The sequence below is a fragment of the Capricornis sumatraensis genome, unplaced genomic scaffold (genome assembly GCF_032405125.1).
Source record: "Capricornis sumatraensis isolate serow.1 unplaced genomic scaffold, serow.2 scaffold10, whole genome shotgun sequence".
NCBI lineage: Eukaryota > Metazoa > Chordata > Mammalia > Artiodactyla > Bovidae > Capricornis > Capricornis sumatraensis.
This window is the reverse complement of record NW_027184621.1, coordinates 4,700,831-4,706,040: the sequence shown is the minus strand read 5'-3', so window position 1 is coordinate 4,706,040 and position 5,210 is coordinate 4,700,831.

Here is a 5,210-nt window from a genome sequence, read left to right as displayed (position 1 = left end):
ATTCCGGGAGCGCCCAGAAGGTGCCAGACAGACGTCATTTTCCTAGTGCTCTCCTCCCCAGCAGAGACGTGTGCAGGTGGTTGGTGCCTGCCCTTGAGTGTCTGGACTCCCTTCCACAGCCCCAGCTCAGGGAAGCAGCTCCTCAGCTAAGACCTGTAGGAGGCGCGGGGCGCCCCCGCCGGGAAGCCTAGTTTACAGCATGCCGGAAGCGAGCCTCCTCAGTACAAGAGAAGGCAGCCCAGCTGCGTGCGAAGGCAATCAGTACTTTGGCGGAGCCGAGTGCCCCTCCAGTACGGCAGAGCTCCAGCTCTGCTCAAAGGTCCGATCTCTCATAGTTGCTGGCGTGAGCCTCCTGTGCCCTGGGCGAGCCTTGCCAAGACTTGCCTCGCGTAGGCTTCCTGTCCAGAAAGGAGCGGGCTGCGCGAGACTGGGAGATGCTACTGGCGCCTTCCTGGCCTCAGTTCCACTCCTGCCTTGCATTTGCAGCTAGTCCCCAGGCGTTCTTGTGGAGGGCTTAGTTTCCGGTGGGTTGCACACTGCCAAGCGCTCCAGCAGTGAGGGCTCTATTAGAGGCAATGGGAGGGCAACTGCAGGGCTCCTCCAGCGGTTGCTTGACAGACCAGACTCAGCACAGCACGGAGAGCACAAGGCTCACAGGGCCCCTGGCTGGGGTCTGCAGCCCCACACTCCGGAGGTGAACTCCGGGAGAGCCCAGAAGGTGCCTGAGAGACGTCATTTCCCTAGTACTCTCCTTCCCAGCAGAGACGTGTGCAGGTGGTTGGGGACTGCCCCTGCGTGTCTTGGCTCCCGTCCACAGCCCCAGCTCAGGGAAGCAGCTCCTGAGTCAAGACCTTTGGGAGGCGTGGGGGGCCTCGCCTGGAAGCCTAGTTTACAGCATGCGGGAAGCGAGCCTCCTCGGGAGAAGAGAAGGCAGCCCGGCTGCGTGCGGCTGCATTCCCTGCTTGGGCGGAGCCGAGTGCGCTTCTAGTACGGCAGAGCTCCAGCACTGCTCAGAGGCCCGATCTGGCAGAGTTGCTGTCGTGAGGCTGCTGTGTCCTGGGCGAGCCTTGCCCAGACTTGCCTCGCGGCTAGTCTTCCAGTCCAGGATGGAGCAGGCTGCGCGAGACTGGGAGATGCTACTGGTGCCTTCCTGGCCTCAGCTCCACTCCTGCCTTGCCTTTGCACCTAGTCCCCAGGCGTTCTTGTGGAGGGCTTAGTTGCCGGTGGGTTGCACACTGCCAAGCGCTCCAGCAGTGAGGGCTCTATTAGAGGCAATGGGAGGGCAACTGCAGGGCTCCTCCAGCGGTTGCTTGACCGCCCAGACTCAGCACAGCACGGAGAGCACAAGGCTCACAGGGCCCCTGGCTGGGGTCTGAAGCCCCACACACACGGATTCTGACTCGGTGAGTGCCAAGAAGGTGCCTGAGAGATGTCATTTCCCTAGTGCTCTCCTCCCCAGCAGAGACGTTTGCAGGTGGTTTGGGCCTGCCCCTGCGTGTCTGGGCTCCCGTCCACAGCCCCAGCTCAGGGAAGCAGCTCCTGAGCCAAGACCTGTGGGAGGCACAGGGGGCCCCGACTGGAAGGCTAGTTTACAGCATGCAGGAAGCGAGCCTCCTCGGGAGAAGAGAAGGCAGCCCTGCTGTGTGCGGCTGCATTCACTGCTTTGGCGGAGCCGAGTGCGCCTCCAATACGGCAGAGCTCCAGCTCTGCTCAGAGTCCGGATCTGGCAGAGTTGCTTGAGTTAGGCTGCTCTTTCCTGGGCGAGCCTTGCCCAGACTTGCCTCGCTCATAGGCTTCCAGTCCAGGAAGGAGCGGGCTGCTCCAGACTGGGAGATGCTGCTGGCGCCTTCCTGGCCTCAGCTCCACTCCTGCCTTGCCTTTGCACCTAGTTCCCAGGCGTTCCTGTGGAGGGCTCAGTTGCCGGTGGGTTGCACACTGCCAAGCGCTCCAGCAGTGAGGGCTCTATTAGAGGCAATGGGAGGGCAACTGCAGGGCTCCTCCAGCGGCTGCTTGACCGCCCAGACTCAGCACAGCACGGAGAGCACAAGGCTCACAGGGCCCCTGGCTGGGGTCTGCAGCCCCACACACGCGGAGGCCGAGTCGGTGAGCGCGTAGAAGGTGCCTGACAGACGTCATTTCCCTAGTGCTCTCCTCCCCAGCAGAGACGTGTGCAGGTGGCTGGGGCCTGCCCCTGCGTGTCTGGGCTCCTGTCCACAGCCCCAGCTCAGGGAAGCAGCTCCTGAGCCAAGACCTGTGGGAGGCGCAGGGGGCCCCGCCTGGAAGCCTAGTTTACAGCATGCGGGAAGCGAGACTCCTCGGGAGAAGAGGAGCCAGCCCAGCTGCGTGCGGCTGCAATCAATACTTTGGCGGAGCCGAGTGCCCCTCCAGTACGGCAGTGCTCCAGCTCTGCTCAGAGGCCCGATCTGGCAGAGTTGCTTGCGTGAGGCTGCTCTGCCCTGGGCGAGCCTTGCCCAGACTTGCCTCGCGGCTAGGCTTCCAGTCCAGGAAGGAGCAGGCTGCGTGAGACTGGGAGATGCTACTGGCGCCTTCCTGGCCTCAGCTCCACTCCTGCCTTGCCTTTGCACCTAGTCCCCAGGCGTTCTTGTGGAGGGCTTAGTTGCCGGTGGGTTGCACACTGCCAAGCGCTCCAGCAGTGAGGGCTCTATTAGAGGCAATGGGAGGGCAACTGCAGGGCTCCTCCAGCGGTTGCTTGACCGCCCAGACTCAGCACAGCATGGAGAGCACAAGGCTCACAGGGCCCCTGGCTGGGGTCTGCAGCCCCACACACGCGAAGTCTGACTCGGTGAGCGCCCAGAAGCTGCCTCACAGATGTCATTTCCCTAGGGCTCCCCACCCCAACAGAGAAATGTACAGGTGGTTGGGGCCTGCCCCTGCGTGTCTGCGCTCCCGTCCGCAGCCCCAGCTCAGGGAAGCAGCTCCTAAGCCAAGACCTGAAGGAGGCGCGCGGCGCCCCCGCCTGGAAGCCTAGTGCACAGCATGCGGGAAGCGACCCTCCTTGGGAGAAGAGGAGGCAGCCCAGATGCGTGCGGCTGCAATCACTGCTTGGGCGGAGCCGAGAGCGCCTCCAGTATGGCAGAGCTCCAGCTCCGGTCAGAGGCCCGATCTGGCAGAGTTGCTGGCGTGAGGCTGCTTTGCCCTGGGCGAGCCTTGCCCAGACTTGCCTCGTGGCTAGGCTTCCAGTCCAAGAAGGAGCAGGCTGCGTGAGACTGGGAGATACTACTGGCGCCTTCCTGACCTCAGCTCCACTCCTGCCTTGCCTTTGCACCTAGTCCCCAGGCGTTCTTGTGGAGGGCTTAGTTGCCGGTGGGTTGCACACTGCCAAGCGCTCCAGCAGTGAGGGCTCTATTAGAGGCAATGGGAGGGCAACTGCAGGGCTCCTCCAGCGGTTGCTTGACCGCCCAGACAGCACAGAACGGAGAGCCCAAGGCTCACAGGGCCCCTGGCTGGGGTCTGCAGCCCCACACACCGGAGGGGAATTCCGGGAGCGCCCAGAAGGTGCCAGACAGACGTCATTTTCCTAGTCCTCTCCTCCCCAGCAGAGACGTATGCAGGTGGTTGGGGCCTGCCCTTGAGTGTCTGAACTCACTTCCACAGCCCCAGCTCAGGGAAGCAGCTCCTCAGCTAAGACCTGTAGGAGGCGCGGGGCGTCCCCGCCGGGAACTCTAGTTTACAGCATGCCGGAAGCGAGCCTCCTCAGTACAAGAGAAGGCAGCCCAGCTGCGTGCGGATGCAATCAGTACTTTGGCGGAGCCGAGTGCCCCTCCAGTACGGCAGAGCTCCAGCTCTGCTCAGAGGCCTGATCTGGCAGAGTTGCTGGCGTGAGGCTGCTCTGCACTGGGCGAGCCTTGCCCAGACTTGCCTCGCGGCTAGGCTTCCAGTCCAGGAAGAACCAGGCTGCACGAGACTGGGAGATGCTCCTGGCGCCTTCCTGGCCTCAGCTCCACTCCTGCCTTGCCTTTGCACCTAGTCCCCAGGCGTTCTTGTGGAAAGCTTAGTTGCCGGTGGTTGCACACTGCCAAGCGCTCCAGCAGTGAGGGCTCTATTAGAGGCAAGGTGAGGGCAACTGGAAGTCTCTTCTTACGGTTGCTTGACCGCCGAGACTCAGCACAGCACGGAGAGCACAAGGATCACAGCGCCACTGGCTGGGGTCTGCAGCCCCACACACGCTGAGGCTGACTCGGTGAGCGCCCAGAAGGTGCCTGACAGACGTCATTTCCCTAGTGCTCTCCTCCCCAGCAGAGACGTGTGCAGGTGGATAGGGACTGCCCCTGCATTTCTGGGCTCCCGTCCACAGCCCCAGCTCAGGGAAGCAGCTCCTCAGCCAAGAACTGTGGGAGGCGCAGGGGGCCCCACCTGGAAGCCTAGTTTACAGCATGCGGAAAGCGAGCCTCATTGGGAGAAGGGGAGCCAGCCCAGCTGCGTGCGGCTGCAATCACTGCTTTGGCGGAGTCGAGTGCCCCTCCATTACGGCAGAGCTCCAGCTCTGCTCAGAGGCCCGATCTGGCAGAGTTCTGGCGTGAGGCTGCTCTGCCCTGGGCGAGCATTGCCCAGACTTGCCGCACGTTAGGCTTCCAGTCCAGAAATGAGCGGGCCGCGTGAGACTGGGAGATGCTACTGGCGCCTTCCTGGCCTCAGCTCCACTCCTGCCTTGCCTTTGCACCTAGTCCCCAGGCATTCTTGTGGAGGGCGTAGTTGCCGGTGGGTTGCACACTGCCAAGCGCTCCAGCAGTGAGGGCTCTATTAGAGGCAATGGGAGGGCAACTGCAGGGCTCCTCCAGCGGTTGCTTGACCGCCCAGACTCAGCACAGCACGGAGAGCACAAGGCTCACAGGGCCCCTAGCTGGGGTCTGCAGCCCCACACACCAGAGGTTAACTCAGGCAGCGCCCAGAAGTTGCCTGACAGACGTCATTTCCCTAGTGCTCTCCTCGCCAGCAGAGATGTGTGCCGGTGCTTGGGGCCTGCCCCTGCGTGTCTGGGCTCCCGTCCACAGCCCCAGCTCAGGGAAGCAGCTCCTGAGCCAAGACCTTTGGGAGGCGCAGGGGGCCCCGCCTGGAAGCCTAGTTTACAGCATGCGGAACGCGAGACTCCTCGGGAGAAGAGAAGGCAGCCCAGCTGTTTGCGGCTGCATTCACTGCTTTGGCGGAGCCGAGTGTTCCTCCAGTACAGCAGAGGTCCAGCTCTGCTCAAG